The 5,584-nt window shown below is 42.2% G+C and overlaps 1 long non-coding RNA gene across 1 annotated transcript; it reads right to left on the bottom strand.

The window, feature by feature from the left end:
- Positions 1 to 218: 218 nt before the first annotated feature.
- Positions 219 to 5,103, bottom strand: LOC123733275 (uncharacterized). The gene is made up of 3 exons (XR_014391315.1): positions 4,771 to 5,103; positions 2,441 to 2,508; positions 219 to 671 (listed from the first exon to the last, which is right to left on the bottom strand). It is a non-coding gene; the product is annotated as an uncharacterized LOC123733275 (long non-coding RNA).
- Positions 5,104 to 5,584: the final 481 nt, after the last annotated feature.

Here is a 5,584-nt window from a genome sequence, read left to right as displayed (position 1 = left end):
AATAATAATTAAGAGCAAAGTGGTCGTGTCATGATTGAGAACCCCTGATTTAGCAGATGCTCTTTCTTATCCAGAGTGATTTACAGTAAGTGCATTCATCTAAAGATATCTAGGTGAGACAATCACATATCACAGTCAAATATACAGAATACGAACATTCCATTCCTGCTAAACAATGGATATATTGCATTTTGCAATAAAAAATAAATAATAATACACATCTAAAAACGATGAATTAAAAATCTGAGAACGGTAATATTGAAGGTCCCATAAGCAGCCATTTATGATTAAAAAAACAAATGTGATCATTTTTGAAAAAAACTCTTAATAATTCTTAAACAAAATTGTCATCTCACCTCTTGGCTTTGGTGTCATGTTCCCTAGAGAGTCTCATTTTAGAGGCAGGGCCCCCCTCCTTCCTCTCCCCAGAGAGACTCATTTTAGAGGCAGGTCCCTCCTCTCTCTCCCCAGAGAGACTCATTTTAGAGGCAGGGCCCTCCTTCCTCTCCCCAGAGAGACTCATTTTAGAGGCAGGTCCCTCCTCTCTCTCCCCAGAGAGATGCATTTTAGAGGCAGGGCCCCCCTCCTCTCTGTCCCCAGAGAGACTCATTTTAGAGGCAGGGCCCCCCTCCTTCCTCTCCCCAGAGAGACTCATTTTAGAGCACTGACCCCTGTAAACAGAGATCCAGCATGTTGGTTGTGGTTGACACAGTAATTATTGAATGTCAATTGTTATCATTTAATAATTATCTCTTATAAAACATTTACTTAACAGACATATCGAAACAGTCAGGTGATTTAATGCAATCACATGAATATGTAGTTGTAAAATTTCATCTCCATGGTAACTGTCAATAATAATAATAAAAACAATAATAATAATAATAATAAGTCACTGTTTGCTAAGGTAGTTATAGACAGTACAGCAACAACAATAATAATAATAATAATAATAATAATAATAATAAGTCTCTGTTTGCTAAGGTAGTTATAGACAGTACAGCAACAATAATAATAATAATAATAATAATAATAATAACAATAATAATAATAATAATAATAATAATAAGTCACTGTTTGTTAAGGTAGTTATAGACAGTACAGCAACACAAGGCCATGTCTCACACTTATTTGTATTCACTAACAGTAGGCTATTTATTGTCTTTCAATCTGTTGTTTTCTAAATGTATCAGAGAATGTAGACCGAAGGGCTAAAACGGACATGATTGATCTGAGGGGGAAATCATTATATTATGTAAAGTAGGCTAGGTTATAATGTATAATGGCGTTTTGTTAGTGATATGCAGATCAAGGTCTATACCTCAGATATAACCTACATATCATAGATGACCAGTCTAAACCTGTTCAGATCAACATAATGTTATAGTCCTACCAGTAGCAGGACAGAGAATGTACTGTATATAACCTACATATCATAGATGACCAGTCTAAACCTGTTCAGATCAACATAATGTTATAGTCCTACCAGTAGCAGGACAGAGAATGTACTGTATATAACCTACATATCATAGATGACCAGTCTAAACCTGTTCAGATCAACATAATGTTATAGTCCTACCAGTAGCAGGACAGAGAATGTACTGTATATAACCTACATATCATAGATGACCAGCCTAAACCTGTTCAGATCAACATAATGTTATAGTCCTACCAGTAGCAGGACAGAGAATGTACTGTATATAACCTACATATCATAGATGACCAGTCTAAACCTGTTCAGATCAACATAATGTTATAGTCCTACCAGTAGCAGGACAGAGAATGTACTGTATATAACCTGCATATCATAGATGACCAGTCTAAACCTGTTCAGATCAACATAATGTTATAGTCCTACCAGTAGCAGGACAGAGAATGTACTGTATATAACCTACATATCATAGATGACCAGCCTAAACCTGTTCAGATCAACATAATGTTATAGTCCTACCAGTAGCAGGACAGAGAATGTACTGTATATAACCTACATATCATAGATGACCAGTCTAAACCTGTTCAGATCAGTTCACATAACGTTATAGTCCTACCAGTAGCAGGACAGAGAATGTACTGTATATAACCTACATATCACAGATGACCAGTCTAAACCTGTTCAGATCAACATAATGTTATAGTCCTACCAGTAGCAGGACAGAGAATGTACTGTATATAACCTACATATCATAGATGACCAGTCTAAACCTGTTCAGATCAGTTCACAGAGAACATCAGGTTTGTCGGCATGATAAGTGATCATAGCCTTATAATAGTTTGTAGGTTGTCTAGACCAACATTACGAGAGTCTGCCCGTCTTTCCTACATACCAACACATTTATTCAATGTTACCGAGAAATATGTGCCACAGCTTCAACAGCCATTTTGTAACTGCGTAGGCTACAAACATATTTTTTATTTCATATGAGGAAATCACATAACTCACAGTCACTGGTGCAGCCACCTGTTTTCTTGCAGATGAAGTAGCTTTCACAGGCAACTCATTCAACCAGCCTAAACAACAGTAAATACAAGATGTCAAATGGTCAAAAGTGAATCCTGATATAGTCATATACATTAGAGGTATATTGCTACAGATGTTGGATCTTAATTTGGATCTTAATTTGAGCCAGTTTGCTACAGCAAAAAATTATATAAAACTGTTCAGATCAGTTCACATAATGTTATAGTCCTACCAGTAGCAGGACAGAGAATGTACTGTATATAACCTACATATCATAGATGACCAGTCTAAACCTGTTCAGATCAACATAATGTTATAGTCCTACCAGTAGCAGGACAGAGAATGTACTGTATATAACCTACATATCATAGATGACCAGTCTAAACCTGTTCAGATCAACATAATGTTATAGTCCTACCAGTAGCAGGACAGAGAATGTACTGTATATAACCTACATATCATAGATGACCAGTCTAAACCTGTTCAGATCAACATAATGTTATAGTCCTACCAGTAGCAGGACAGAGAATGTAGTCTAGGCCTGATATGTTTTACTACATTTTCAACAGAGACCATCAGGTTGGTCGACATGATAAGCTGTGATGTATTTGTTTTGAGGTGAGGGAGTGCAAAAAAATATGTAAATGACGTCATCATGTCCTCATGTAACCGATGTGAAATGGCTAGTTAGTTAGCGGTGGTGCGCGCTAATAGCGTTTCAATCAGTGACGTCACTCGCTCTGAGACTTGAAGTAGGGTTTCCCCTTGCGTTGCAAGGGCCGCGGCTTTTGTGGCGCGATGGGTAACGATGCTTCGTGGGTGACTGTTGTCAATGTGTGCAAGGGTCCCTAGTTCGAGCCCAGGTTGGGGCGAAGAGAGGGACGGAACCTACACTGTTACACTCAGTCAAAGTTTGTACTGACAGATGTAGCCTATTGAATAGCCAGCCTATCATTACAACCTACAAACAAGCCAATCTCCAACCCTGTTCCTGGAGCGCTACCCTCCGGTAGGGTTTCACTCCAACCCTGTTCCTGGAGCGCTACCCTCCGGTAGGGTTTTACTCCAACCTTGTTCCTGGAGCGCTACCCTCCGGTAGGGTTACACTCCAACCCTGTTCCTGGAGCGCTACCCTCCGGTAGGGTTTTATTCCAACCCTGTTCCTGGAGCGCTACCCTCCGGTAGGGTTTTACTCCAACCCTGTTCCTGGAGCGCTACTCTCCGGTAGGGTTACACTCCAACCCTGTTCCTGGAGCGCTACCCTCCAGTAGGGTTTCACTACAACCCTGTTCCTGGAGCACTACCCTCCGGTAGGGTTTCACTACAACCCTGTTCCTGGAGCGCTACCCTCCGGTAGGGTTTCACTACAACCCTGTTCCTGGAGCGCTACCCTCCGGTAGGGTTTCACTCCAACCCTGTTCCTGGAGCGCTACCCTCCGGTAGGGTCTCACTCCAACCCTGTTCCTGGAGCGCTACTCTCCGGTAGGGTTTCACTCCAACCCTGTTCCTGGAGCGCTACCCTCCGGTAGGGTCTCACTCCAACCCTGTTCCTGGAGCGCTACCCTCCGGTAGGGTTACACTCCAACCCTGTTCCTGGAGCACTACCCTCCGGTAGGGTCTCACTCCAACCCTGTTCCTGGAGCGCTACTCTCCGGTAGGGTTACACTCCAACCCTGTTCCTGGAGCGCTACCCTCCGGTAGGGTCTCACTCCAACCCTGTTCCTGGAGCGCTACCCTCCGGTAGGGTTACACTCCAACCCTGTTCCTGGAGCTCTACCCTCCGGTAGGGTTTTACTCCAACCCTGTTCCTGGAGCGCTACCCTCCGGTAGGGTTACACTCCAACCCTGTTCCTGGAGCGCTACCCTCCGGTAGGGTCTCACTCCAACCACAGCTGTAACTAACCTGATTTATCTTATAAACCAACTAATTATTTTAATCAGGTGACTAGTTTTGAATAGGAATGAAAACCTACAGGATGGTATCTCTCCAGGAACAGGATCGGAGAGCCCTGTTTTAGAAGATGCATAAAATCCATCCTCCTATTCAGCTTCAGCTAACCGTGCTAAAATCTTATTAGAAATCAGGTTTTTTTTGTAACAGTAACGTTACCATTTACCTGGTAATTAAATATAATTTATTTAGAATTGATCAGAATAATGTTTATTGTATTCTCAAATTGAAAGTGCTCCCTCGCGCTCCTCAGCACTACACCCATGGTGATAAGAGATCATAGATCAAACCTACTCTTGACTATTAAATGTCTGACTACGACCTAACTTTATAATAGTGTGTAAGTAGCTTCTAGACTTACCAGTCTGCTCGTCTTTCCTTCAAATCAATACTTTTACCCGACTTCTAATGTTGCCGAGAAATGTGCGCCACAGTTTCAACATCCCTTTTGTACGTGCATTAGCCCACAAACTTACTTTCAACTTCATGGGGAAATGACATAACAGAATTCCTAAACCCAGAGACCAACATCCCGAGTCTACTGGGACCGCTGGGGAAGCAGACTGTAGGAACTAGACTGATGCTGTGATTTGGGGTTTGAGAAGTCAGAAGTGAAAAATTCCTCCTTAGTTGTACATTTTCTCTAAATCTAAAGGCAAAACCTAGATTCGAGCCAATGTCTTAAGTATTTGAACATGTTATTACTCCAACGTCGTGAAGTGACAAACTGACACGTTATTATTTTAGTCAAAAACGACTTTATATCGAAGGAGTGTCTTTGGTTTGACGGCCTGCACATGCGCAGTTCGGCGTGAAGCGACCGTTAGAACCGACGGTGTGTTTCTACCATCAGTTCAGCAAACCAACGTCTCCATGACATGCGCAGTTCTACATACTTTTGTATATCTACACACACACACTAGATATGCAAAAGTATGTAGATGTAACCGATGTGAAATGGCTAGTTAGTTAGCGGTGGTGCGCGCTAATAGCGTTTCAATCGGTGACGTCACCCGCTCTGAGACTTGAAGCGTTGCAAGGGCCGCGGCTTTTTGGCGCGATGGGTAACGATGCTTCGTGGGGTGTCAGTTGTTGATGTGTGCAAGGGTCCCTGGTTCGAGCCCAGGTTGGGGCGAAGAGAGGGACGGAACCTACACTGTTACATAGACACCCCT

This window comes from Salmo salar, unplaced genomic scaffold (genome assembly GCF_965601325.2).
Source record: "Salmo salar unplaced genomic scaffold, fSalSal1 ptg000322l, whole genome shotgun sequence".
NCBI lineage: Eukaryota > Metazoa > Chordata > Actinopteri > Salmoniformes > Salmonidae > Salmo > Salmo salar.
The sequence above is the reverse complement of the archived record's forward strand: the minus strand, read 5'-3'. Positions and strand labels throughout refer to the sequence as shown.